The sequence below is a fragment of the Poeciliopsis prolifica genome, unplaced genomic scaffold (assembly GCF_027474105.1).
Source record: "Poeciliopsis prolifica strain line A6 unplaced genomic scaffold, Auburn_PproV2 SCAFFOLD054, whole genome shotgun sequence".
Lineage (NCBI taxonomy): Eukaryota > Metazoa > Chordata > Actinopteri > Cyprinodontiformes > Poeciliidae > Poeciliopsis > Poeciliopsis prolifica.
Genome location: NW_026562429.1, coordinates 381,647 through 408,765, shown reverse-complemented (window position 1 = coordinate 408,765; position 27,119 = coordinate 381,647). Strand labels below are relative to the sequence as shown.

The 27,119-nt window shown below is 39.0% G+C and overlaps 1 pseudogene; it reads left to right on the top strand.

Annotated features, from left to right (window-relative positions):
• The first annotated feature begins 405 nt into the window (after positions 1 to 405).
• On the top strand, positions 406 to 23,878 carry LOC129378925 (NACHT, LRR and PYD domains-containing protein 12-like; annotated as a pseudogene).
• The last annotated feature ends 3,241 nt before the right edge of the window (positions 23,879 to 27,119 follow it).

Below are 27,119 nucleotides of genomic sequence, written 5' to 3'. Positions count from 1 at the left end.
GAAATAAGATCCTTTCCTATGGATTTATGTACAGACTGATCTTTAATTGCTTGATAAACCTTGTGAGTTTTGATAGTTTCTACAGTACTAACCTTGTCAACTCGGTAGGGTTCACTCTGTACACAGGTAAATAGCTTGTTGTAGTGATGTTGCCAAAAATCTACAATCATATTTGTACCAGAAACGCCATCGACAGAGCAAGGGAGAGATGATTTACTGTTATTGATGGTTTTAACTTCTTTCCAGAAGGCTTTGGGATCCTTATCCTTTTTGCCAAGAAGTCAGCCCTCATTTTTTTACTCCATGTATTTTCTACAGTATTATAATGTTTTGGATGTTTCAGTTTGTAACTGTTTGAATTTAAGACGAGTGACTTTAAATTGTACATATTTTTTACAGTGTAGACATCACAAGGTGAGCTCCTCCTCCTCACCTGTATCAAGCAGAACACCTGCAGCATCTCCATTTTGTGGCGCAGACGTCTCAGCAGCAGATCCAGTGAGTACACACTTTATATCAAACTGGTTCTGACCCGTTTTCAGGCTTTTCCGGGTCAGAGGAGAGAGAACAGACCGAACCTTTCAGTCACAGTTTGACTGAAAGGTTCGGAAGTTGAAACACAGGAAGTTGAGCAGCAACTTCCTGTGTTTAAATGAATCTGTTTGTGTCAAAGTGGTTTAATGTCACATATTTTATTGCTGTCGTTTAAAGCTCTGAATAGAAAGTTCGTCACTAACTCTGGAAACAAACGTCTTTATGTTTTGACGCCTGTCAGACATTATGAGCTCAAAGTTGATCAACAGGTTTGTTCTGCCAGTAGAGGCTCATGGGAAATGTAGTTGACCTCTTCTGACTCCAGAACCTGTTACAGTAGAAATACTGAAAGTTTTTTAACTTTATTTTCTTTAAGCCTAAAACATCCATCTGAACTATAATCTGTAAATATTTATTCCACAAATCAAATGAGGATTTTAGTGATGAAAACAAACAAGTCATGTGACTGTAAATAGAAAACACAAAAAAAAAAACTGTGGAGTTTTTGCTGGTATAATTATTCAGTGATTCTTTTAGGCCATATATACACATATCAGTGCCATGTTTGGACAAATTGATTATCAGTAGACATAACTATCTTGTCAAATTTAGGCAAAAGAATTTGTTCAAAGACTTTAGACAGTGTAATAGCAATGGCTAAAGGTCTATAGTTATCAGAGCTGCCAATTCTACCAGCTTTGTTTTTAATCACAGGTAGTAGAAGAACATTCATCAAGGAATCAGGAATAAAGCCATGCATTATGAAACCAGTGAAGAACATGCTAGAACTTGCTAATTTGAGATGTTCAGCTGAAATAAGATCCTTTCCTATGGATTTATGTACAGACTGATCTTTAATTGCTTGATAAACCTCGTGAGTTTTGATAGTTTCTACAGTATTAACCTTGTCAACTCGGTAGGGTTCACTCTGTACACAGGTAAATAGCTTGTTGTAGTGATGTTGCCAAAAATCTACAATCATATTTGTACCAGAAACGCCATCGACAGAGCAAGGGAGAGATGATTTACTGTTATTGATGGTTTTAACTTCTTTCCAGAAGGCTTTGGGATCCTTATCCTTTTTGCCAAGAAGTCAGCCCTCATTTTTTTACTCCATGTATTTTCTACTGTATTATAATGTTTTGGATGTTTCAGTTTGTAACTGTTTGAATTTAAGACGAGTGACTTTAAATTGTACATATTTTTTACAGTGTAGACATCACAAGGTGAGCTCCTCCTCCTCACCTGTATCAAGCAGAACACCTGCAGCATCTCCATTTTGTGGCGCAGACGTCTGAGCAGCAGATCCAGTGAGTACACACTTTATATCAAACTGGTTCTGACCCGTTTTCAGGCTTTTCCGGGTCAGAGGAGAGAGAACAGACCGAACCTTTCAGTCCCAGATTGACTGAAAGGTTCGGAAGTTGAAACAGGAAGTTGAGCAGCAACTTCCTGTGTTTAAATGAATCTGTTTGTGTCAAAGTGGTTTAATGTCACATATTTTATTGCTGTCGTTTAAAGCTCTGAATAAAAAGTTCGTCACTAACTCTGGAAACAAACGTCTTTATGTTTTGACGCCTGTCAGACATTATGAGCTCAAAGTTGATCAACAGGTTTGTTCTGCCAGTAGAGGCTCATGGGAAATGTAGTTGACCTCTTCTGACTCCAGAACCTGTTACAGTAGAAATACTGAAAGTTTTTTAACTTTATTTTCTTTAAGCCTAAAACATCCATCTGAACTATAATCTGTAAATATTTATTCCACAAATCAAATGAGGATTTTAGTGATGAAAACAAACAAGTCATGTGACTGTAAATAGAAAACACAAAAAAAAAAACTGTGGAGTTTTTGCTGGTATAATTATTCAGTGATTCTTTTAGGCCATATATACACATATCAGTGCCATGTTTGGACAAATTGATTATTGACATAACTATCTTGTCAAATTTAGGCAAAAGAATTTGTTCAAAGACTTTAGACAGTGTAATAGCAATGGCTAAAGGTCTATAGTTATCAGAGCTGCCAATTCTACCAGCTTTGTTTTTAATCACAGGTAGTAGAAGAACATTCATCAAGGAATCAGGAATAAAGCCATGCATTATGAAACCAGTGAAGAACATGCTAGAACTTGCTAATTTGAGATGTTCAGCTGAAATAAGATCCTTTCCTATGGATTTATGTACAGACTGATCTTTAATTGCTTGATAAACCTCGTGAGGTTTGATAGTTTCTACAGTATTAACCTTGTCAACTCGGTAGGGTTCACTCTGTACACAGGTAAATAGCTTGTTGTAGTGATGTTGCCAAAAATCTACAATCATATTTGTACCAGAAACGCCATCGACAGAGCAAGGGAGAGATGATTTACTGTTATTGATGGTTTTAACTTCTTTCCAGAAGGCTTTGGGATCCTTATCCTTTTTGCCAAGAAGTCAGCCCTCATTTTTTTACTCCATGTATTTTCTACTGTATTATAATGTTTTGGATGTTTCAGTTTGTAACTGTTTGAATTTAAGACAAGTGACTTTAAATTGTACATATTTTTTACAGTGTAGACATCACAAGGTGAGCTCCTCCTCCTCACCTGTATCAAGCAGAACACCTGCAGCATCTCCATTTTGTGGCGCAGACGTCTCAGCAGCAGATCCAGTGAGTACACACTTTATATCAAACTGGTTCTGACCCGTTTTCAGGCTTTTCCGGGTCAGAGGAGAGAGAACAGACCGAACCTTTCAGTCCCAGATTGAAACATGTGAGCAGCAACTTCCTGTGTTTAAATGAATCTGTTTGTGTCAAAGTGGTTTAATGTCACATATTTTATTGCTGTCGTTTAAAGCTCTGAATAGAAAGTTCGTCACTAACTCTGGAAACAAACGTCTTTATGTTTTGACGCCTGTCAGACATTATGAGCTCAAAGTTGATCAACAGGTTTGTTCTGCCAGTAGAGGCTCATGGGAAATGTAGTTGACCTCTTCTGACTCCAGAACCTGTTACAGTAGAAATACTGAAAGTTTTTTAACTTTATTTTCTTTAAGTCTAAAACATCCATCTGAAGTATAAACTGTAAATATTTATTCCACAAATCAAATGAGGATTTTAGTGATAAAACAAACAAGTCATGTGACTGTAAATAGAAAATGAAACTAACTTTGTTCTGCAGATCAGGCTCCATTTTGAGACGGAGGACAGAAATAACTTGTTTTAAGACATGAGAGTTTTGTTTTTATGTATCTTAGTAGAAAAACCAGAATAAAACCATCTGTAAACAGATTATTAGGAGATAATAAGATAAAAATATTAATATTTTTCAGAATAAATGTATAATATTAGCAGAATAAAGTTGTAATATTCAGATTTTATTTCAGTATTTTCATGTTTTCTTTTCTCAGTGTGTCCATAATACTCCATCATGTTAACCTGGTTTCTCTGATTATGGAAATCATAAAATGTGACTCATCAGTCCTTCCTCATCAGTCTGAGGTTCATCAGAAACTGAAGTTTCTCTGATCTGTGGAGTCAAACCAGATTTAAACTCAACAGATTTCCCTCTCTTCCTCCTCTCTGTTCTTTCTTTTCCAGTTGGACGTCTTGTTTCTCTTGCAGCAGTGAGAAACTCTTTGTCTCTCTAAGCTGCTGGAAAACTGATCAGATCTGCTGAAAGCTGAGAGGATCAGATCAGATCTCTCCTCATGAGATCCATGGATCACCTGATCCTGAAGTCTCTGATTGTTGGTCCGTCTGGAAAATATTCCTTCCACATATTCCTGCCTCTCAACAGGAGGACTGGCAGCCCATCTGAAGGAGGTCTGGAGCCCAAAGGGTTCAGAACCCCAAAGGGTTCAGAACCGCTGCTTTAACTGAGCCCATCTGTTCAGGACCAACACATCACCACTTCATAGGAAATGTTCACTCCTTCATTCACTTCATCTGACCTCACTCTGGATGTTTCTGCAGACCTGGAACATGATTCCAGTTTAGGTTTCAGACTCAGATCTGAAATGTTCTTCATAAAGTCAGAAGTTCTCCAGAAGGTTCTTGGATCAGCCAGCAGACATCAGAAGGTCATGAAGAAGTGAAGGAGAGAACAATTCAGACCCAGATGTTACCTGCTGGAATCAGGTTCCTCTGATCCTCTGAACACATGATGGGAATCAACTTTCTGCTGACTGGGTCACTGGGATCTGACTGGTACTGGTTTCTCTTTCAGACTTACTGAGGTCCAGAAGATGGAAGACCTAAAGGAGAACCGACCAGAACCTCCAGGATCCGACTGTCCTTCTATGAGGAGTGACCGGTCCAAAGGTCAACCTCCATACTTCAGTGATGAACCAGAACCATCAGACCCAAAGTAAGAAACCAGTTTCTAACTGGTTCATGTGACTCTGCAGAGACCAACCAGGATTTAAAGTTTGATTTCAGCTTAGAAACTGATTCCTGGAGACCAAAACATCATTTTTATTCATTTTAGTTCTTTTGTCAGTTGAGATCTAAACTGGGCTTTGAGAGAACAGAACAAACTGTGGAGGAAAAACTAAATAGTTTCCTTTGCGTCTTTATGAATCTCTAGCAGCTTCCATGTTCCACTGAGGTCTGGAGCCTCATGTGTAAAAGAGTGAGCAGTTTTCACACTAACATGGACAAATTTAGAAAAGTTCAGCTACAAAACAATGTGGATAAACCAAACCTGCACAGCTTTCCTTTATGAATCCCAATTTACAGGAAATAAAGCAGCTGCTGGTCCGACTGTCACCATAAATAAATACATATTAATATAAATTAGTATAAATACATATTAATGTAAATTAGTATAAATACATATTGGTGTAAATCAGTGCTTCTCAATTAGCAAGAAGAAAACTATTCGCGCCCCCCATTCCCCACCGTGACTATCCATCTCTGCATAACATTTTTTCCTTATTAACATTTTTTTCGCTGAAAAAACTCTAGCCGCTTATCGGCGTGATTGGGATGTAACGTATTTAAGTGACGCGCTAATTTATTTGGCTTCATGCTGTCCGCTGCGAGCATTTTTAGACACAGCAAACACACCGGTCTTTCCTCTTCTCCAACTGTAGTCACAGTGAAGCCAAGCGCTAAATACGCTTCGTCGTATTTCCTCTTCTTAGCTTTCGGTTGACTTTCTGTTGTCTCATTATCTTTGTCTCTCTCCGCTTTTCTTTTCATCCCTGTTAAAAACTTTTTCATGTTGGGGGTTGTTGAATAACGGAGGCCAGAGACAGAACGCAGTCGGAGCTTTTTGTTGACTTAACACTGCTAACCAAGGCAAACCTGTTGTCTTGTAAGTCGTAAAATGTTGCACTGTCGCAAACGTGACAGAAGTAACAATGAGAGCGCCACTGCCGCCTACTGTGCGCAATTACACTTTATACTAGTTCGGCCAAAAAAAAAGCCTGTTCCCCAGGATCACACGCGCCCCCCCAGGTATCGCACCGCGCCCCCCAAAGGGGGCCCGCCCCACTATTTGAGAAGCACCGGTGTAAATTAATACAAATACATATTAATGTAAATTGGTATAAATATTAATGTAAATTAGTATAAATGCATATTAATGTAAATTAGTATAAATGCATATTAATTTAAATTGGTATAAATATTAATGTAAATTAGTATAAATGCATATTAATGAAAATTATTATAAATGCATATTAATTTAAATTAATATAAATACATATGGAATATGTATTTATTTATCCAGCATACAGATGGAAATCAGAACCAAGTGCATTAAAGGAACCCGACCATCTAAATCAAACAGGAACTGGACTCAATAAAGATGGACTGTAACTAAACTACAACTAAACAATGAATCAGGACAATAAAACTACAAAGTGAAAACAGAACCAAAGTCCAAAGAATCATCATGAAGTCAGAGTAAGAAAAAACTAAGACAGATTTCAATAAGTTGTTGTTATCACTGCTATCATGTCCAAATGATGCTCTGTCGCAGCACAAGGCTCTTTCTAAAGTTCTTAGATGAATGCAAACTGGATCTGAATCCAGTTTACTGGTTTCCACCATTAAAGAATGATCCATGTTTCTACTCTGGAATCTAGATTAGAATCAGATTTTGGAGCCTCTGATGGAAACAGTTTCTGCTCTGACTCAGAATAAATAAAGATTTCAGATGGATCAATACAACCAAAGAAAGATCAATCATAACAGCAAATATCATGAAATACTTCAAACCAGAGATCATCAATGTTCTGAGGTTCTGTTCTGACTCGGCTTCTGGTACCAGGACAGCTCCAGCCTGCTGTTAGTGAACTATTGCAGTGATGAAGAAATGTCTTCACAGAAGGAGGAAGAGGAGCAGCGTTGGTGAGGAAGAGCAGCCGTCCTGCTGTGCTTTGTGTCAGGAGGTTCTGATGGATCCGGTCTCTACCAGCTGTGGACACTGGTTCTGCAGACACTGCATCAGGTCCTACTGGGACCAGTCTGCTCCATCTGGACCCTCCTCCTGCCCCCAGTGTGGAAAAAGACCCAGAACAGCAGCTGGACTGCTGACAGCCAATCAGAGCAGCTGTGCTCCAGGTGAGACTGAACTCCTCCAATCAGAGCTTCCTTCTGTCGTCTGTTGAACCAATTCAACGTCTTTAGTTGGGATTTGGAAATTCAAGGTTTTATAAATCTTCCTGCCAACTAAATGTCTGTATTTCCAGCTGGTGTAAATGGTTTTGCTTTAAAGTGACTCTGTTCTCAGCTCTTTGTGCTGATTGCATTAAAACTGAACATCTGATTAAATCTGATGTTGATGTATGAACTAGGCAGCCTAGTACTGCACTAGTGACATGCTGGGAGAATAACTTTGTATTATGAGTGTAAAAGTCAGTCCCAGGGATCTTTAGATACAAATTCACCACATTATTCAGTTCTGACTAGATGAATAGAAACAGAATCAGTAACTCCAAAGGAAACAACAACAGTGATTTCACTGCACTCAATAAACTTGGATGCTCTTCTGAGTTCAACACCTGCCTGCTACCTGTTGCCCCCTGACTCAGATTCATGGCCTACAGCGCCATCTAGTGACCAAAGAGGAAATGTATCACATGTTTGGTTCCTGCAGTGCCTGGAGACACGAAGATGGAAAAAGCAACAGCTGATGTTACAGAGAGAGAAAGTTTGAGTCAGAAACCTTTATTTACTCTGATAATATAGCACAGATTACAGTTTATATGTTTCTCCATATTTGTTATTTTATTAAAGGTAAAAAGCCCAATGCTTAACCTGCCAGGCCTATAATACACTGAAGAAACCCTGTAATAATTCTAATAATCTATTGTTTTCTTCTAAAGGATGAAATCAGTCCCATGTCATTTTCAAACTACTATTGTTCTTTAAAAATCCAGTCGTCTTTGACAGAGAAATAGCATTTTAAATGTGAACCCTGCCAGATACAATCTGCTGTTTCTCTGACAGATTAGAGCTTTTTCTCTAATTTCCTTCATTAAGGCTGGAAAATCCCAGTGGAAAACATTTTCCTTCTTTTCAATCTTCTGAAGTTTCTATTTGTGGAGAAGTTCAGATAGAAACTGTAAAATGAGACATGGAGACACGATGCAGAAGAGTTTATGTTTGCTCAAAGCGTTTAATGATGTGATTCTGTCAGTGTTTACTCATAAGCCTGTCGCGATAAACAATCAATCAATTAATCGCACGATAAATTAAAGCTATCGACCTCATTTCATTTATCGGCTATATCGTTTCTTCTGGCCTTTTCTCTTTCTGTTGATGAATGAAAAAGGCTAGGTGCTCTCCACTGACCCTCCTTCCTCATTTCCTTAATGCCCAGCGCAAACTAACCATCTTAAAGCTGTCGGCCCATTTCCAGAACCTGAGAGCCCAAACGTTAGCCGACAGAAACACGAGGTATAACGGATCGATCTGTGGTTGTGATGGTGAGGAGAGAGGTTGGACAAGGAGTTAGCAATGGCTGTTAGCCACTCTAACCCAAAACAGCAGGATGCAATGTTGAGGTTTTCCACATTTCACTTTATTTCTTCGTCCATTTAAAGCCAGATCTCCATGGTACTAAGATTAGAGTCTCATACAATGGACTGCTCCTCATCATCACAGATCATCTCCTCTACAAGAGTTCTCACTCTGCACAATAGTACACAAAGGAAAAAGGGAATAGGCGCCCCCTTGTGGTGATACCTGCTCATCTCTAGGAACCAAGCAGTATAATGATTGTTACATGGTGCAAATAATGGCTACAAGTCCAGTTAACTCATTTTAAAACCAGGCATTAATGAATGCTTCACTGCAATGCATGTGGCTGGTGTCAGTCTGACTGAATGAAAATCATTATATTTATGTCACGTTAACGAAGAACAGCTGAAAAGTTACCGGGTTTACCAGGAGATATAGCATACAGACTTCATAATCTGCACAATTTTGGTTGACTGCAGTATTTATTTCACTTTGGCTTGATATTGTTGAGTTTTTATCCAAGTACATTTTTTGTTGATAAAGACTGAGAATCCATTTTATTTTTGTTAGATCAGTTCCAGTGTTAAGTGTTCTTTTGAAAGTAAAGTGTATCTATGTTTGGCATCCATTATTACATAATTTCCATTAAATCAGTGTAAAAAGGTATTCAAACAATATCATTATCGCAATAATTTTTGAGACAATCGCTCCGCAAAATTTGGTATTGTGACAGGCCGATTTACTCATCTGATCTGATTTGTGAATTAAATACTTACATAGAACAGACTCTGGTCACAACAGAGGCTGAAATGTGATGTTTGATTATAGAACAATATTCTGTTTGTGATGATGGACCAAATTCTGTTTCAGATGGTTTTTTTTCTTCAGTTGTTTCTTCTTTATTTCAGCAGATGTTGTTCTGCAGCAGGTTCTTCAGGAACATAAGATCAGTCTGAGGCAGAGATGTGAATGTGTGGCTGAAGGAAGTGATGAAACAGGAAGTAGAACCCTCCTCAACAGGATCTACACTGATCTCTACATCACAGAGGGACAAAGTGAAGAGGTTAATACCAGCATGAGGTGAAGCAGCTGGAGAGAGCTGCCAAGATCCAGAACCTCCATGACTCTCCAATCAGGTGCCATGACATCTTTAAAACCTTCCCTGACCAACATGGAGCCATCAGAGTGGTTCTGACCAACGGCGTCGCTGGTGTTGGAAAAACCTTCTCAGTGCAGAAGTTCACTCTGGACTGGGCAGAGGGGCTTGGAGAACCAAGATCAGTGTGGTGGTTCTGCTTTCGTTCAGGGAGCTGAACTTGATCAGAGATCAGCAGCACAGTCTTCTCTCCCTGCTCCATGTTTTCCATCCAACACTCCAGAAGCTCCCAGCAGAGCAGCTGCTGGCTGCAAACTCCTCTTCATCTTTGATGGCCTGGATGAAAGCAGACTTTCACTGGACTTCAGCAGCAGTCAGCTGGTTTCTGACGTCACACAGAAATCATCAGTCAACGTTCTGCTGACAAACCTCATCAAGGGAACCTGCTTCCCTCGGCTCTCATCTGGATAACTTCCAGACCTGCAGCGGCCAATCGGATCCCTCCTTCATGTGTTACCAGGGCGACAGAGGTACGAGGCTTCAGCGACACCCAGAAGGAGGAGTACTTCAGGAAGAGGTTCAGTGATGAAGAGCTGTCCAGCAGAATCATCTCCCACATCAAGACCTCCAGGAGCCTCCACATCATGTGTGGAATCCCAGTCTTCTGCTGGATCACTGCTACAGTTCTGGAGAACATGGTGACCTCAGAGCAGAGAGGAGAGCTGCCCAAGACCATGACTGACATGTACTCACACTTCCTGCTGGTCCAGACAAAGAGGAAGAACAACAAGTACCATGGAGGACATGAGACAAGTCCACAGGAGCTGATGGAGGCTGACAGGGAAGTTCTTCTGAAGCTGGGGAGGCTGGCGTTTGAACATCTGGAGAAAGGAAACATCATGTTCTACCAAGAAGACCTGGAGCAGTGTGGTCTGGATGTCACAGAGGCCTCAGTGTACTCAGGAGTTTGTACAGAGATCTTCAAAAGAGAGAATCTGATCTTCCAGAAACCCTACTGCTTTGTTCTGAGCATTCAGGAGTTTCTGGCTGCAGTCTACATGTTCCACTGTTTCACCAGCAGCAACTCAGAGGTAGTGAAGAGGTTCCTGGAGGAAAATACAGTAAAACATCTCTGGAGGATTTCATTAAAAAAGTCCTAGAGAAATCCTACCAAAGTAAAAATGGCCACCTGGACCTGTTTGTTCGTTTCCTTCATGGACTCATTCTGGAGTCCAACCAGAGACTGTTAGGAGGCCTTCTGGGTCAGACAGAGACCAGTCCAGAAACCATCCAGAGAATCATCAACAACCTGAAGGAGATGAACACTGATAGAATCTCTCCTGACAGAAGCATCAACATCTTCCACTGTCTGGTGGAGATGAAGGATCTCTCAGTTTTTCAGGAGATCCAAGAGTTCCTGGAATCAGGGAAGAAACTGTCAGAGATCCAGTGTTCAGCTCTGGCCTTCATGCTGCAGATGTCAGAGGTTCTGGATGAGTTGGACCTGGAGAAGTACAACACATCAGAATCGGGACGACTGAGATTGGTTCCAGTTGTGAGGAACTGCAGAAAGGCTCGGTGAGTCCAGATCAGTCCAGATGGCAGAGTTACTGTAAAAAGTAACTTGGTTAGATTACTGAAATAGTTAAAACGTTAACTGTAGAGTTAACGTTTTAACTATTTCCACTTTGACTTCATATTGTTGACTCATTCAGGGACTCTAAACTTTCACAACAAGATGTTGGATCCACTAGAAACAGGATAAAATCTAAGGTCAGAAAATTAGTTTTCTGAAAAATATCAGGAAGTCTTCAGAGAGATTGGATGAAGGCATAAGAGATTTCGAGGTGATAAAAATCATGTGTGGTTTGTGAAAGTTTAAAGAAACGAGATTCTGCAGCTTTCACAGCTCTCTGCTACTTTGCAAGTCCCTCTCTAAGTATTTGCAAAGAAACATGTAGACGATGTTTCCTCCACTCTGTGCATCTGCTCTCTAGTCAGAGTTCACTGTTTGTTCGTTTAACCAGGGTTGTGCCATCGGCTTCCATCGCTTCAGGCTAAAAGGGGCAACAAGTTCAAAGTTCAGAAACTCTTTGGCTGGTGGTTTGGATCCACAGCAGACATGAATATTGAAGTAACAAGTGATCAGAAAGTGATCATGTCTCAGTGATAGACCTGTCACTAAGCCTGTCAAATCCTGAAATTCTTGTTTCTCCAGCAATAAAATGCATCTCCCTCCTCCCTCCATTGTTCAGGTTTCTGTCGCTGCTGCTAACTGTAGCATAGAAACGGCCGTCACTCCAAAGTGACTTCTGTCAGATCCTCCAAAGCTCTGCTTCCATGTTTGGTAGAAAAGCTGATGCAGTTTCTTCCTCAGTGAGATTCTGACACTGGGAGCAGGTTACTGGTTTCTCAGTCAGAAGCTGGTTGTAAACCTGAGACCAGCAGGTGTCAGTCAGTGATGGTAGATCTGAACTTTGGGTCGACCTCAATATGAGACGTTGCAGACTGACAGGAGGAACCAAAGAGTTAAAAGCTCATCTTCTGAAGTTGGGATCATTTTCCTCCAACATCTGGTTCCTCAAACCAGATGTTGGACTGGATTTTATGTCAGTGTCAATGTGAATGTCAGCTCCTCATGAAGGTTGAGAATGATTATCATTTGGAGAAAGTCTCATCATCATCAATATTTCCACTCAATAAGAGACAAAAATAAACAGCATGTTTGAAAGAGGAAAAACCTCTGAGACTCTGAGCTCAAAGCAAGATGCCAGAGAACAAAACTCATTTATTTATATTGGACAGTTAATTTAATTGTATATAATTGTGGCCATAGGAACCATTTCTTTGCTAAATAGTGAAATATATTTGTCCTGTTTGTGGTGAGTGACGTATTCTCTCCACTGATCGAGTTCATTAGTCCAAGTTTGTCGTTTATTGAACGTTCAGAAACTCCAGCAGCTCTGATGAACCACAGCAAAGACAAACGAAGGTAAAATAACCTGAACAGGTGATCGACTCTAAACCTCTCCTTTACTCTCTCTCCAACACACGCGTTGCCGGGGCAACCACCTGAGCTGCGCAAGCGGAGCAGAGATTACATTAAAACAAACCATTGAGTCCATCATGATGTTGGGTTTTCAGTCCTGATGTTTATTTTGTGATTATTGATCATCTCTCTGAACACAGAGCTGCTTGATGATTTAACTCCTGCTCTGCTAGTCAGTCCATCTTTGACTCACTTTTTGTTGGTAGTGGAACCAAAACGCTCTGAATTGTGCAACACCTTGTTGAAACAATAGTTACAGATATTATTAGTTTGCTGAGTCTTTCATTTGATCACACTTTGTTGATTTTTATTGTTTTAATCCTTTAATAAAATGACAAAGCTTTTGGATCTGAGTGAATATGTGGATAAGAGCATCAGATCAGGACTTGCTGCTTTCAGCCTCCTGGTCGTGTTCAGTTTGTTTCCTCCTGCTGAGATCGACTCTAAACCTTCCCACAATCCATCACAACCGACGTATTGATCTCCACTGCTTTAGACATTTCAGCCTCTTCCAGTTACTGGGAAAACCTTCAGTGCTTCACCAGGAAAGATGCTGCTTGATGTGTGGAGCCACAGAGGATCATCTGATGGGAGACAGGAGGACAGCTCTGCTGGAAGCATCAGGATGCTTTTAGCAGAGCTGCTGGGTCCATTCATGACCATCATGATGGATATTTCATATCTATAGTCGGGTGGTGGGGGGCAGTCTGTGGAGGAAACTCAACTTTCCTTCAGCATCTGGCTGCAGCTGAAGCTCCTGGTTTCCTCAGGAACAGAACCAGAACCAGGATGTTAGTTATGAAATGATCAAACTCAGTAGATGGATGTGAAGACCAGATGTTCATCAGATGATATCAATGTTATTAAATGTGTTTAAATAGATGATCTGGTTTCATTAGAACTGACTTTATTTCTTCTCTAATCACAGACTTGGTGGCTGTAAACTCGGAGAGGCTGAATGTGAAGCTGTGGCTTCAGCTCTGAAGTCCAACCAACATCTGACTGAACTGGAAATAAATCAGATCAATATAGATGGAACCAGAACAGAATCTGGACTGAATAATGTGTTTGAGATCCTGCAGAGTTCAGTCAGTAAAGTGAAGAATCTGAGGTTTGTTTTCTCTATTTATCCTATAAAATCTTTCATTGATACTTTAATATTTATTTATCTTCACATTTATTCTGTTTTCTTTAAAAACAATCTGCTCTCAAAATGTCAGAATATAATTTCTAAAATCTTTTGCTTTATAAATAAATTATTTTTTTTTCTGACTTTGAGAATATTAATCTTTATTTTTCACTATAAATGTTTTTAACTGATGAACAAAAATAAGTTCAAAAGTCAAATGATGATAATTAATGATGGAGATGTTTCAGTTTGTTCTGAGAAAGATTAAAATGATCAAATTGATTTATTTCTAATTTCTTCTTCACATTAATAATAAAATGTTCCTTCAGAGTAAAACCAGAACCAGAGAAGTTCTGTTTGTAATAAAAGAAACTATAATATGAATAAAAACTGTCAGCAGCAGCAGCCGGTTCCTCCAGCTCAGCTTTGTCCTGAAGCTGTGGTTCTGTTGGACCGGGTCAGAGCAGAACCGTCTCTCCAGTCTGGCAGCTGACAGTCAGTTGGAGCCTCGACTCTCTGAGCTCAGAGACGCTTCATCAGGTCACTGATCAGAAACTAGAGCTGATTCAGATTCATCCATCATGTTCCTGATGATCAGATGTGATCAGTATTGATCAGAATTGATCAGATGTGATCAGTATTGATCAGTATTGATCAGATGTGACCAGTATTGATCAGATGTGATCAGAATGGATCAGAATGGATCAGATGTGATCAGAATGGATCAGTATTGATCAGATGTGATCAGTATTGATCAGAATTGATCAGATGTGATCAGTATTGATCAGATGTGATCAGTATTGATCAGATGTGATCAGTATTGATCAGATGTGATCAGTATTGATCAGATGTGATCAGTATTGATCAGATGTGATCAATAGTAAAAGACGTCTCTGTGTCGTCACTGCAGCAAACATCTGGTCTCCAGCTGTCCTCTGTCTCTGCTGGGATGTCACCAGGTAGATGGACAACATCTGCTTGTTGGTGATTGGTTGAGCCGTTGTCATGGCAACATGCAGGTAGACAGGAGGCAGCATAGCAGCTTCTAGACCAGGACTCTTCAAATCCAGGCCTCCATGTTTGGTGACCTTTAACCTTTAGATGTTTCTGCTTCAAACCTGAATGAAATGATGAATTGTCCCTCAGGACGCAGTCCGGTTCTCCAGAGTCCTGCTGATGACCTCATGATGGGACTCAGGTGTTGAAGGTCGCAGGACGCCGGCCATCGAGGCCTGGAGTTAAAGATCCCTGGTCCAGACCGAACCAGAATCGGTTTCTAAAGTATTTCCTGACCCACAGTTCAGTAAATACTTTGGTAGAACAAAGAACTGAGAACCTGATCACCAGCAGAGCGGCGCCACCTGGTGGCTCAACAGAGTCAAAGGTTTCCTCCTGATACCTGAGATCAACCAACCTTCACTTAGACTCTGATATGAAACTATTTTAAAATCTTAAGTCCATTTTAATTCCCGACCAGAACCACTGAAATATTCTAACAACACGTCATAATAACATGTTCTGGTTCTGCTGGTTTGGACTCTATAAACCAGTTTTACTGGATTAAATATTAAACATCAGTTCATCATGTTTCTGGGATTTATACATTCAGTTAAATTAATTCTCTACATTTTGATTATTAATTTGTTCATATTTCAGATTTAACCTGCATCCTGTTGGATTCAGCTCACATCTTTTATTATTTATTCAGGTTGTACAGCTGCAGGTTGTCAGAGATCAGCTGTTCTTCTCTGATGTCAGCTCTGAAGTCCAACCCGTCCCATCTGACTCAACTGGACCTGAGCATCAACCTGAAAGATTCTGGAGTGAAGGAGCTCTGTGGTTTTCTACAGAATCCTGAATGCAGAATACAACGATTAGAGTAAGAAACCATGGCCTAGTTAAAGTTTCTCTGTATTATAAAAGCACAAGCAGTTCCTCCTCCCACCATCACATTCAACCAATCACAGCCTTCATTTCACAGACACCAACCATACCTGCAGAGAGAAGGTCAAAGGTCGGATTGGAGAATAAAGGCTGATAAAACTCTGATATTAGGATCATTAAATGTCTTAATATCCACCAAATAATCAGATATAAAATCTGATAAAATGTCTTTATGTCCAAGACAGACTGAGGCTTAATTCACTAAATAATGATGTTCATCCACATCTCTGACCTTCTGATCATCAATGATCAATAAACCATCATTGATAAAACCACAAACTTTATTAACCTGTAAAGATGAACAGATGTAGAAACATCAGGAATCAGATTGATATTTAAAATGAATCTGAACTGAAATATTAGAGCTCAGTCCAACAGAAACAGTTTCATTTTGACCACAGCATCAATCTAAGTAAATGAAAATAATATTGAAACATTTGATAACCTGTGTGAATAATGCCAGGTAAACAAAGTATTCCCTCCCTTTCCTTGGTTCTTTCTAATAATGTCTGAGGTGAAGCAGCAGGAATCCTGTGAGTTTGTGACGATGCAGCAGGAAGTTGTGACGTTGACAGGAGGAGCTGGATGGACGCACGGTGGGACAGCGGATAGCAGAGCAGCTTTATTTCTAGACAACTTTAAACAGGACCAAAGAAGACATGGAGCAGCAGTCACATGATCCAATAATCTACCAATAAGCCATCAATAGGAGATAATCATCAATACAACAGCCCTGGATCAAAATATGAAGATAATCATACAGTCAGTCAGAATCAAGCAAATGGAAATAGATGAAAAATAACAATAAATTGATCAAATTCAAACTTAGACAAAAGTCAACATTTGGTTTGAAGCAGGAATTTATTGATCCTCCAGATAAATCAGTCAGTTCAGTTTCCACTCATGTGTTCATGTGTTTATGAATGAGTGAAGTGTAATTATTGCAGCTGTTGGTCCTCCAGATAAATCACTCAGTTCCAGTCAATAGAAGGTCAAAGGTCACTGTGGAAATGAGCTGCTGCCATTAAATCACTGCAGCATTCATTAACATCTCTAATGTCACACTTTGGTTCTGAAAGTCCATTTTAATTACCGACCGACCAAACCACTGAAATATTCTAACAACACGTCATAATAACATGTTCTGGTTCTGCTGGTTTGGACTCTATAAACCAGTTTTACTGGATCAAATATTAAACATCAGTTCATCATGTTTCACTTTTACATTCAGTGAAATTAATTTTCTACATTTTATTATTAATTTGTTGATATTTCAGTTTTAACCTGCATCCTGTTGGCTTCAGCTCACATCTTTTATTCTTTATTCAGGTTGATCAGCTGCAGCTTGTCAAAGATCAGCTGTTCTTCTCTGGCCTCAGCTCTGACCTTTAACCCCTCCCATCTGATTCAACTGGACCTGAGTGGAAACATGAACTTGACAGATTCTGGAGTGAAGGAGCTCTGTGGTTTTCTACAGAATCCTGAATGCAGAATACAACGATTAATGTAAGAAACCATGGCCTAGTTAAAGTTTCTCTGTATTATAAAAGCACAAGCAGTTCCTCCTCCCACCATCACATTCAACCAATCACAGCCTTCATTTCACAGACACCAACCATACCTGCAGAGAGAAGGTCAAAGGTCAGATTGGAGAATAAAGGCTGATAAAACTCTGATATTAGGATCATTAAATGTCTTAATATCCACAGAATAATCAGATATAAAATCTGATAAAATGTCTTTATGTCCAAGACAGACTGAGGCTTAATTCACTAAATAATGATGTTCATCCACAGCTCTGACCTTCTGATCATAAATGATCAATAAACATCATTGATAAAACCACAAACTTTATTAACCTGTAAAGATGAACAGATGTAGAAACATCAGGAATCAGATTGATATTTAAAATGAATCTGAACTGAAATATTAGAGCTCAGTCCAACAGAAACAGTTTCATTTTGACCAGCAGCATCAATCTAAGTAAATGAAAATAATATTGAAACATTTGATAACCTGTGTGAATAAATGCCAGGTAAACAAAGTATTCCCTCCCTTTCCTTGGTTCTTTCTAATAATGTCTGAGGTGAAGCAGCAGGAATCCTGTGAGTTTGTGACGATGCAGCAGGAAGTTGTGACGTTGACAGGAGGAGCTGGATGGACGCACGGTGGGACAGCGGATAGCAGAGCAGCTTTATTTCTAGACAACTTTAAACAGGACCAAAGAAGACATGGAGCAGCAGTCACATGATCCAATAATCAACCAATAAACCATCAATAGGAGATAATCATCAATACAACAGCCCTGGATCAAAATATGAAGATAATCATACAGTCAGTCAGAATCAAGCAAATGGAAATAGATGAAAATAACAATAAATTGATCAAATTCAAACTTAGACAAAAGTCAACATTTGGTTTGAAGCAGGAAGTTATTGATCCTGCAGATAAATCAATCAGTTCAGTTTCCACTCATGTGTTCATGTGTTTATGAATGAGTGAAGTGTAATTATTGCAGCTGTTGGTCCTCCAGATAAATCACTCAGTTCCAGTCAATAGAAGGTCAAAGGTCACTGTGGAAATGAGCTGCTGCCATTAAATCACTGCAGCTTTCATTAACATCTCTAATGTCACACTTTGGTTCTGAAGGTCCATTTTAATTCCCGACCAGAACCACTGAAATATTCTAACAACACGTCATAATAACATGTTCTGGTTCTGCTGGTTTGGACTCTATAAACCAGTTTTACTGGATCAAATATTAAACATCAGTTCATCATGTCTCACTTTTACATTCAGTGAAATTAATTTTCTACATTTTATTATTAATTTGTTGATATTTCAGTTTTAACCTGCATCCTGTTGGCTTCAGCTCACATCTTTTATTCTTTATTCAGGTTGAGGGACTGCAGTTTGTCAGAGATCAGCTGTTCTTCTCTGGCCTCAGCTCTGACCTTTAACCCCTCCCATCTGACTGAACTGGCCCTGAGCTGGAACAAAAACCTGAAAGATTCTGGAGTGAAGGAGCTCTGTGGTTTTCTACAGAATCCTGAATGCAGAATACAACGATTAGAGTAAGAAACCATGGCCTAGTTAAAGTTTCTCTGTATTATAAAAGCACAAGCAGTTCCTCCTCCCACCATCACATTCAACCAATCACAGCCTTCATTTCACAGACACCAACCACACCTGCAGAGAGAAGGTCAAAGGTCGGATTGGAGAATAAAGGCTGATAAAACTCTGATATTAGGATCATTAAATGTCTTAATATCCACCAAATAATCAGATATAAAATCTGATAAAATGTCTTTATGTCCAAGACAGACTGAGGCTTAATTCACTAAATAATGATGTTCATCCACATCTCTGACCTTCTGATCATAAATGATCAATAAACATCATTGATAAAACCACAAACTTTATTAACCTGTAAAGATGAACAGATGCAGAAATATCAGGAATCAGATTGATATTTAAAATGAATCTGAACTGAAATATTAGAGCTCAGTCCAACAGAAACAGTTTCATTTTGACCAGCAGCATCAATCTAAGTAAATGAAAAAATATTGAAACATTTGATAACCTGTGTGAATAAATGCCAGGTAAACAAGTATTCCCTCCCTTTCCTTGGTTCTTTCTAATAATGTCTGAGGTGAAGCAGCAGGAATCCTGTGAGTTTGTGACGATGCAGCAGGAAGTTGTGACGTTGACAGGAGGAGCTGGATGGACGCACGGTGGGACAGCGGATAGCAGAGCAGCTTTATTTCTAGACAACTTTAAACAGGACCAAAGAAGACATGGAGCAGCAGTCACATGATCCAATAATCAACCAATAAACCATCAATAGGAGATAATCATCAATACAACAGCCCTGGATCAAAATATGAAGATAATCATACAGTCAGTCAGAATCAAGCAAATGGAAATAGATGAAAATAACAATAAATTGATCAAATTCAAACTTAGACAAAAGTCAACATTTGGTTTGAAGCAGGAATTTATTGATCCTCCAGATAAATCAATCAGTTCAGTTTCCTCTCATGTGTTCATGTGTTTATGAATGAGTGAAGTGTAATTATTGCAGCTGTTGGTCCTCCAGATAAATCACTCAGTTCCAGTCAATAGAAGGTCAAAGGTCACTGTGGAAATGAGCTGCTGCCATTAAATCACTGCAGCATTCATTAACAGCTCTAATGTCACACTTTGGTTCAGAAAGTCCATTTTAATTCCCGACCAGAACCACTGAAATATTCTAACAACACGTCATAATAACATGTTCTGGTTCTGCTGGTTTGGACTCTATAAACCAGTTTTACTGGATCAAATATTAAACATCAGTTCATCATGTTTCACTTTTACATTCAGTGAAATTAATTTTCTACATTTTATTATTAATTTGTTGATATTTCAGTTTTAACCTGCATCCTGTTGGTTCAGCTCACATCTTTTATTCTTTATTCAGGTTGTGGAACTGCAGTTTGTCAGAGATCAGCTATTCTTCTCTGGTCTCAGCTCTGACCTTTAACCCCTCCCATCTGACTGAACTGGGCCTGAGCTGGAACAACAACCTGAAAGATTCTGGAGTGAAGGAGCTCTGTGGTTTTCTACAGAATCCTGAATGCAGAATACAACGATTAGAGTAAGAAACCATGGCCTAGTTAAAGTTTCTCTGTATTATAAAAGCACAAGCAGTTCCTCCTCCCACCATCACATTCAACCAATCACAGCCTTCATTTCACAGACACCAACCACACCTGCAGAAAGAAGGTCAAAGGTCAGATTGGAGAATAAAGGCTGATAAAACTCTGATATTAGGATCATTAAATGTCTTAATATCCACCAAATAATCATGTATAAAATCTGATAAAATGTCTTTATGTCCAAGACAGACTGAGGCTTAATTCACTAAATAATGATGTTCATCCACATCTCTGACCTTCTGATCATAAATGATCAATAAACCATCATTGATAAAACCACAAACTTTATTAACCTGTAAAGATGAACAGATGTAGAAACATCAGGAATCAGATTGATATTTAAAATGAATGTGAACTGAAATATTAGAGCTCAGTCCAACAGAAACAGTTTCATTTTGACCAGCAGCATCAATCTAAGTAAATGAAAATAATATTGAAACATTTGATAACCTGTGTGAATAAATGCCAGGTAAACAAAGTATTCCCTCCCTTTCCTTGGTTCTTTCTAATAATGTCTGAGGTGAAGCAGCAGGAATCCTGTGAGTTTGTGACGATGCAGCAGGAAGTTGTGACGTTGACAGGAGGAGCTGGATGACGCACGGTGGGACAGCGGATAGCAGAGCAGCTTTATTTCTAGACAACTTTAAACAGGACCAAAGAAGACATGGAGCAGCAGTCACATGATCCAATAATCAACCAATAAACCATCAATAGGAGATAATCATCAATACAACAGCCCTGGATCAAAATATGAAGATAATCATACAGTCAGTCAGAATCAAGCAAATGGAAATAGATGAAAATAACAATAAATTGATCAAATTCAAACTTAGACAAAAGTCAACATTTGGTTTGAAGCAGGAATTTTGATCCTGCAGATAAATCAATCAGTTCAGTTTCCACTCATGTGTTCATGTGTTTATGAATGAGTGAAGTGTAATTATTGCAGCTGTTGGTCCTCCAGATAAATCACTCAGTTCCAGTCAATAGAAGGTCAAAGGTCACTGTGGAAATGAGCTGCTGCCATTAAATCACTGCAGCTTTCATTAACATCTCTAATGTCACACTTTGGTTCTGAAAGTCCATTTTAATTCCCGACCAGAACCACTGAAATATTCTAACAACACGTCATAATAACATGTTCTGGTTCTGCTGGTTTGGACTCTATAAACCAGTTTTACTGGATCAAATATTAAACATCAGTTCATCATGTTTCACTTTTACATTCAGTGAAATTAATTTTCTACATTTTATTATTAATTTGTTGATATTTCAGTTTTAACCTGCATCCTGTTGGCTTCAGCTCACATCTTTTATTCTTTATTTAGATTGATCAGCTGCAGTTTGTCAGAGATCAGCTGTTCTTATCTGGTCTCTGCTCTGAAGTCCAACCCGTCCCATCTGACTCAACTGGACCTGGGCTGCAACATCCTGACAGATTCTGGAGTGAAGGAGCTCTGTGGTTTTCTACAGAATCCTGAATGCAGAATACAACGATTAGAGTAAGAAACCATGGCCTAGTTAAAGTTTCTCTGTATTATAAAAGCAAAGCAGTTCCTCCTCCCACCATCACATTCAACCAATCACAGCCTTCATTTCACAGACACAACCACACCTGCAGAGAGAAGGTCAAAGGTCGGATTGGAGAATAAAGGCTGATAAAACTCTGATATTAGGATCATTAAATGTCTTAATATCCACCAAATAATCAGATATAAAATCTGATAAAATGTCTTTATGTCCAAGACAGACTGAGGCTTAATTCACTAAATAATGATGTTCATCCACAGCTCTGACCTTCTGATCATAAATGATCAATAAACCATCATTGATAAAACCACAAACTTTATTAACCTGTAAAGATGAACAGATGCAGAAACATCAGGAATCAGATTGATATTTAAAATGAATGTGAACTGAAATATTAGAGCTCAGTCCAACAGAAACAGTTTCATTTTGACCAGCAGCATCAATCTAAGTAAATGAAAATATTTGAAACATTTGATAACCTGTGTGAATAAATGCCAGGTAAACAAAGTATTCCCTCCCTTTCCTTGGTTCTTTCTAATAATGTCTGAGGTGAAGCAGCAGGAATCTGTGAGTTTGTGACGATGCAGCAGGAAGTTGTGACGTTGACAGGAGGAGCTGGATGGACGCACGGTGGGACAGCGGATAGCAGAGCAGCTTTATTTCTAGACAACTTTAAACAGGACCAAAGAAGACATGGAGCAGCAGTCACATGATCCAATAATCAACCAATAAACCATCAATAGGAGATAATCATCAATACAACAGCCCTGGATCAAAATATGAAGATAATCATACAGTCAGTCAGAATCAAGCAAATGGAAATAGATGAAAATAACAATAAATTGATCAAATTCAAACTTAGACAAAAGTCAACATTTGGTTTGAAGCAGGAATTTATTGATCCTGCAGATAAATCAGTCAGTTCAGTTTCCACTCATGTGTTCATGTGTTTATGAATGAGTGAAGTGTAATTATTGCAGCTGTTGGTCCTCCAGATAAATCACTCAGTTCCAGTCAATAGAAGGTCAAAGGTCACTGTGGAAATGAGCTGCTGCCATTAAATCACTGCAGCTTTCATTAACATCTCTAATGTCACACTTGGTTCTGAAGGTCCATTTTAATTCCCGACCAGAACCACTGAAATATTCTAACAACACGTCATAATAACATGTTCTGGTTCTGCTGGTTTGGACTCTATAAACCAGTTTTTACTGGATCAAATATTAAACATCAGTCATGTTTCACTTTTACATTCAGTGAAATTAATTTTCTACATTTTATTATTAATTTGTTGATATTTCAGATTTAACCTGCATCCTGTTGGCTTCAGCTCACATCTTTTATTCTTTATTCAGGTTGAGGGGCTGCAGTTTGTCAGAGATCAGCTGTTCTTCTCTGGCCTCAGCTCTGACCTTTAACCCCTCCCATCTGACTGAACTGGCCCTGAGCTGGAACAACCTGACAGATTCTGGAGTGAAGGAGCTCTGTGGTTTTCTACAGAATCCTGAATGCAGAATACAACGATTAAAGTAAGAAACCATGGCCTAGTTAAAGTTTCTCTGTATTATAAAAGCACAAGCAGTTCCTCCTCCCACCATCACATTCAACCAATCACAGCCTTCATTTCACAGACACCAACCACACCTGCAGAGAGAAGGTCAAAGGTCAGATTGGAGAATAAAGGCTGATAAAACTCTGATATTAGGATCATTAAATGTCTTAAAATCCACCAAATAATCAGATATAAAATCTGATAAAATGTCTTTATGTCCAAGACAGACTGAGGCTTAATTCACTAAATAATGATGTTCATCCACATCTCTGACCTTCTGATCATAAATGATCAATAAACATCATTGATAAAACCACAAACTTTATTAACCTGTAAAGATGAACAGATGTAGAAACATCAGGAATCAGATTGATATTTAAAATGAATCTGAACTGAAATATTAGAGCTCAGTCCAACAGAAACAGTTTCATTTGACCAGCAGCATCAATCTAAGTAAATGAAAATAATTGAAACATTTGATAACCTGTGTGAATAAATGCCAGGTAAACAAAGTATTCCCTCCCTTTCCTTGGTTCTTTCTAATAATGTCTGAGGTGAAGCAGCAGGAATCCTGTGAGTTTGTGACGATGCAGCAGGAAGTTGTGACGTTGACAGGAGGAGCTGGATGGACGCACGGTGGGACAGCGGATAGCAGAGCAGCTTTATTTCTAGACAACTTTAAACAGGACCAAAGAAGACATGGAGCAGCAGTCACATGATCCAATAATCAACCAATAAACCATCAATAGGAGATAATCATCAATACAACAGCCCTGGATCAAAATATGAAGATAATCATACAGTCAGTCAGAATCAAGCAAATGGAAATAGATGAAAATAACAATAAATTGATCAAATTCAAACTTAGACAAAAGTCAACATTTGGTTTGAAGCAGGAAGTTATTGATCCTGCAGATAAATCAGTCAGTTCAGTTTCCACTCATGTGTTCATGTGTTTATGAATGAGTGAAGTGTAATTATTGCAGCTGTTGGTCCTCCAGATAAATCACTCAGTTCCAGTCAATAGAAGGTCAAAGGTCACTGTGGAAATGAGCTGCTGCCATTAAATCACTGCATCATTCATTAACATCTCTAATGTCACACTTTGGTTCTGAAAGTCCATTTTAATTCCCGACCAGAACCACTGAAATATTCTAACAACACGTCATAATAACATGTTCTGGTTCTGCTGGTTTGGACTCTATAAACCAGTTTTACTGGATCAAATATTAAACATCAGTTCATCATGTTTCACTTTTACATTCAGTGAAATTAATTTTCTACATTTTATTATTAATTTGTTGATATTTCAGTTTTAACCTGCATCCTGTTGGCTTCAGCTCACATCTTTTTTTAATTCAGATTGGAGGACTGCAGCTTGTCAGAGATCAGCTGTTCTTATCTGGTCTCTGCTCTGAAGTCCAACCCGTCCCATCTGACTGAACTGGTCCTGACCCTCAACCACCTGGAAGATTCAGACATTCATCAGTTGAAGCGTTTTGTAAAAGATGTTCAGTAAGTAAATGTTTTCATTGAGTCCAGCTGCTGTCAGCATCTTGAACTAAACCAGTTCCTATCAAGCAAAGCTCCAGTGTTCCCAGTAAAGCTGCAGCTTCTCAGTGGGGGAGGAGAATGGTTCAGGCTTCCTGATTGGACACAGAGACAGCAATCAGCCAATCAGAGCAGCAGCAGCTTGCTGTGTTCCTGTGTTTGTGTTGCTGTGTCCATGTCTCCAGGAAGTCCAGCTGGACTCCAGCGTCCAGCCGTCCAACATGTCTAGAGACAGTGGTCCTCATTCATCAACCTGTGGCAGCAGCAGATCTGATCTCAGACCTGCTTGTTCTCTCAGTTCAACAGGAAACAAGTGATCAGGTTGACGTTGGTCACAGCTCTGAGATCAGTCTGACTGCAGCCTGGAAACCACTGGCTCTGATTTCACAAACAATCATTCATTTAGTCAGCAGCTGCTCTTTCTGCCCAAGTCCACTCCTCCCATCTGGACATGTGTCCTCTGTCCTCAGTGAAGCCTTCAGACTCTCAGCAGTTTGTTTCCACTGTGGACTTGAGTGGAACCTGCAGAGGAAGCAGACTGGATGCTGAAAGTGTGTGTAGGTGTGTGAGCTTGGAGCTCAGTGTGTTCACTGCAACACGTTAAGATGAGAGCTGAAAGGAAGCTGCTCTGATCAGGACTGAAGGCCCTGCTGCTGTTTCTACTGGATGTGCTGCGTCACTGACTGCTGCTGGAGAGAAACTGGCAACTCACTGATCTGATCTGTGCGTCTTGCTTCTCTCTGCAGGATCTGGTGATCTGTGTAAAGAAGAGAATCGTCTCTGTTTCCTGCTGATCCTCAGAAGCTGCAGCAGTTTGAGTCTAAAGAGACTGACTGGATCATGATGACCTTTGACCTGAGTGATTCATCCTGTCTGCCATTTTGGATCTGATATTGTTTTTCTCTTTGGTCGATGAAGATGAAATTGTAACTCGGCTCCATTTAGAGGCTTCATGGAGTTTTGATCTGAACTTCATTCAGTTTGTAAAGTTTATTATTTTTCTCTGATTTTATATATATATTTTCATATTATTGGGGTTAAAACATGAATATGAAACATATTTCCGTTCAGCCGTTTCCAGGCTGCATGTTTGCTTCATTTGAATCCAGTTTCTGATGTTTGTGCAGCTCTGGTCTTTCTATCTGCTGCTGTAAACGGCTCAGAGAGGAAATGATGCAACAAAACTTTTACTGATGATTTTAAATAAATATTTTAATTTTTTGGGATTTTCTGCTGAGCTTTCATTACACAATACATGTTTGCATAATAATATTAATATTGACCTCTTTGAATTCTGCACTAAAAAAATTACCAAAAGTATAAAAAACAAATCTATTAATTAATAAAAACGAGCAAAGACTCCAGAAATAAATTAAAACTGAATTAGACAAACAAAAAAAAAAACTGAATTAAATTTAAAAGTCCAAAACTGTTATAATTCTGGTTGTAACTTTATGTTACAGTAATGAGAGGCTAATAAATATCCAGATGACTTTTTCACAAAACCAGGTTTGCAGATTAATTTTCCAGATATTCTGGTTTAATTAAATCAATTCGGTTTCACTAAAGGTAAACATCTGGATAACATCTGGATTAATCTTGATGCTTCATCTGTTCAGTCAGAGCTCACACCGATCAGAAACTGATCACTTTTCTTTTTGTGGTTTATAATTAATTCTCTAATGATCAGGGAACCATTTGGTTTCATGTTTTTGTTCTGTGCTGAATCTCAACCTGCAGCTTTCAGCCCAGAAATTATTCTGGGCTGCAAATTATTTTGTAAATAATCACTTTAATGTAAAGACGTGACTTTTAATGCAACTTAAGCATTTTTGATTAAAACTGTCATTATTTACCGAGTGACACTTTGACAGACTTTCTAAAGCAATCATGAGTCGGCATCACTCTTCACTTTAAAATCTGTTTCCATTCCATTAAAAACCAGATGTTAAGTCTCACAGCGACACCTGCTGGTGGAGGACGGAACAACCAGACCTAAAACTTTTCCATTCAGTTCAAAGCTGAATTTATTTTATCTACACAAAATCTGAACAAAAAAGATCAAACTCTGAAACAGAAA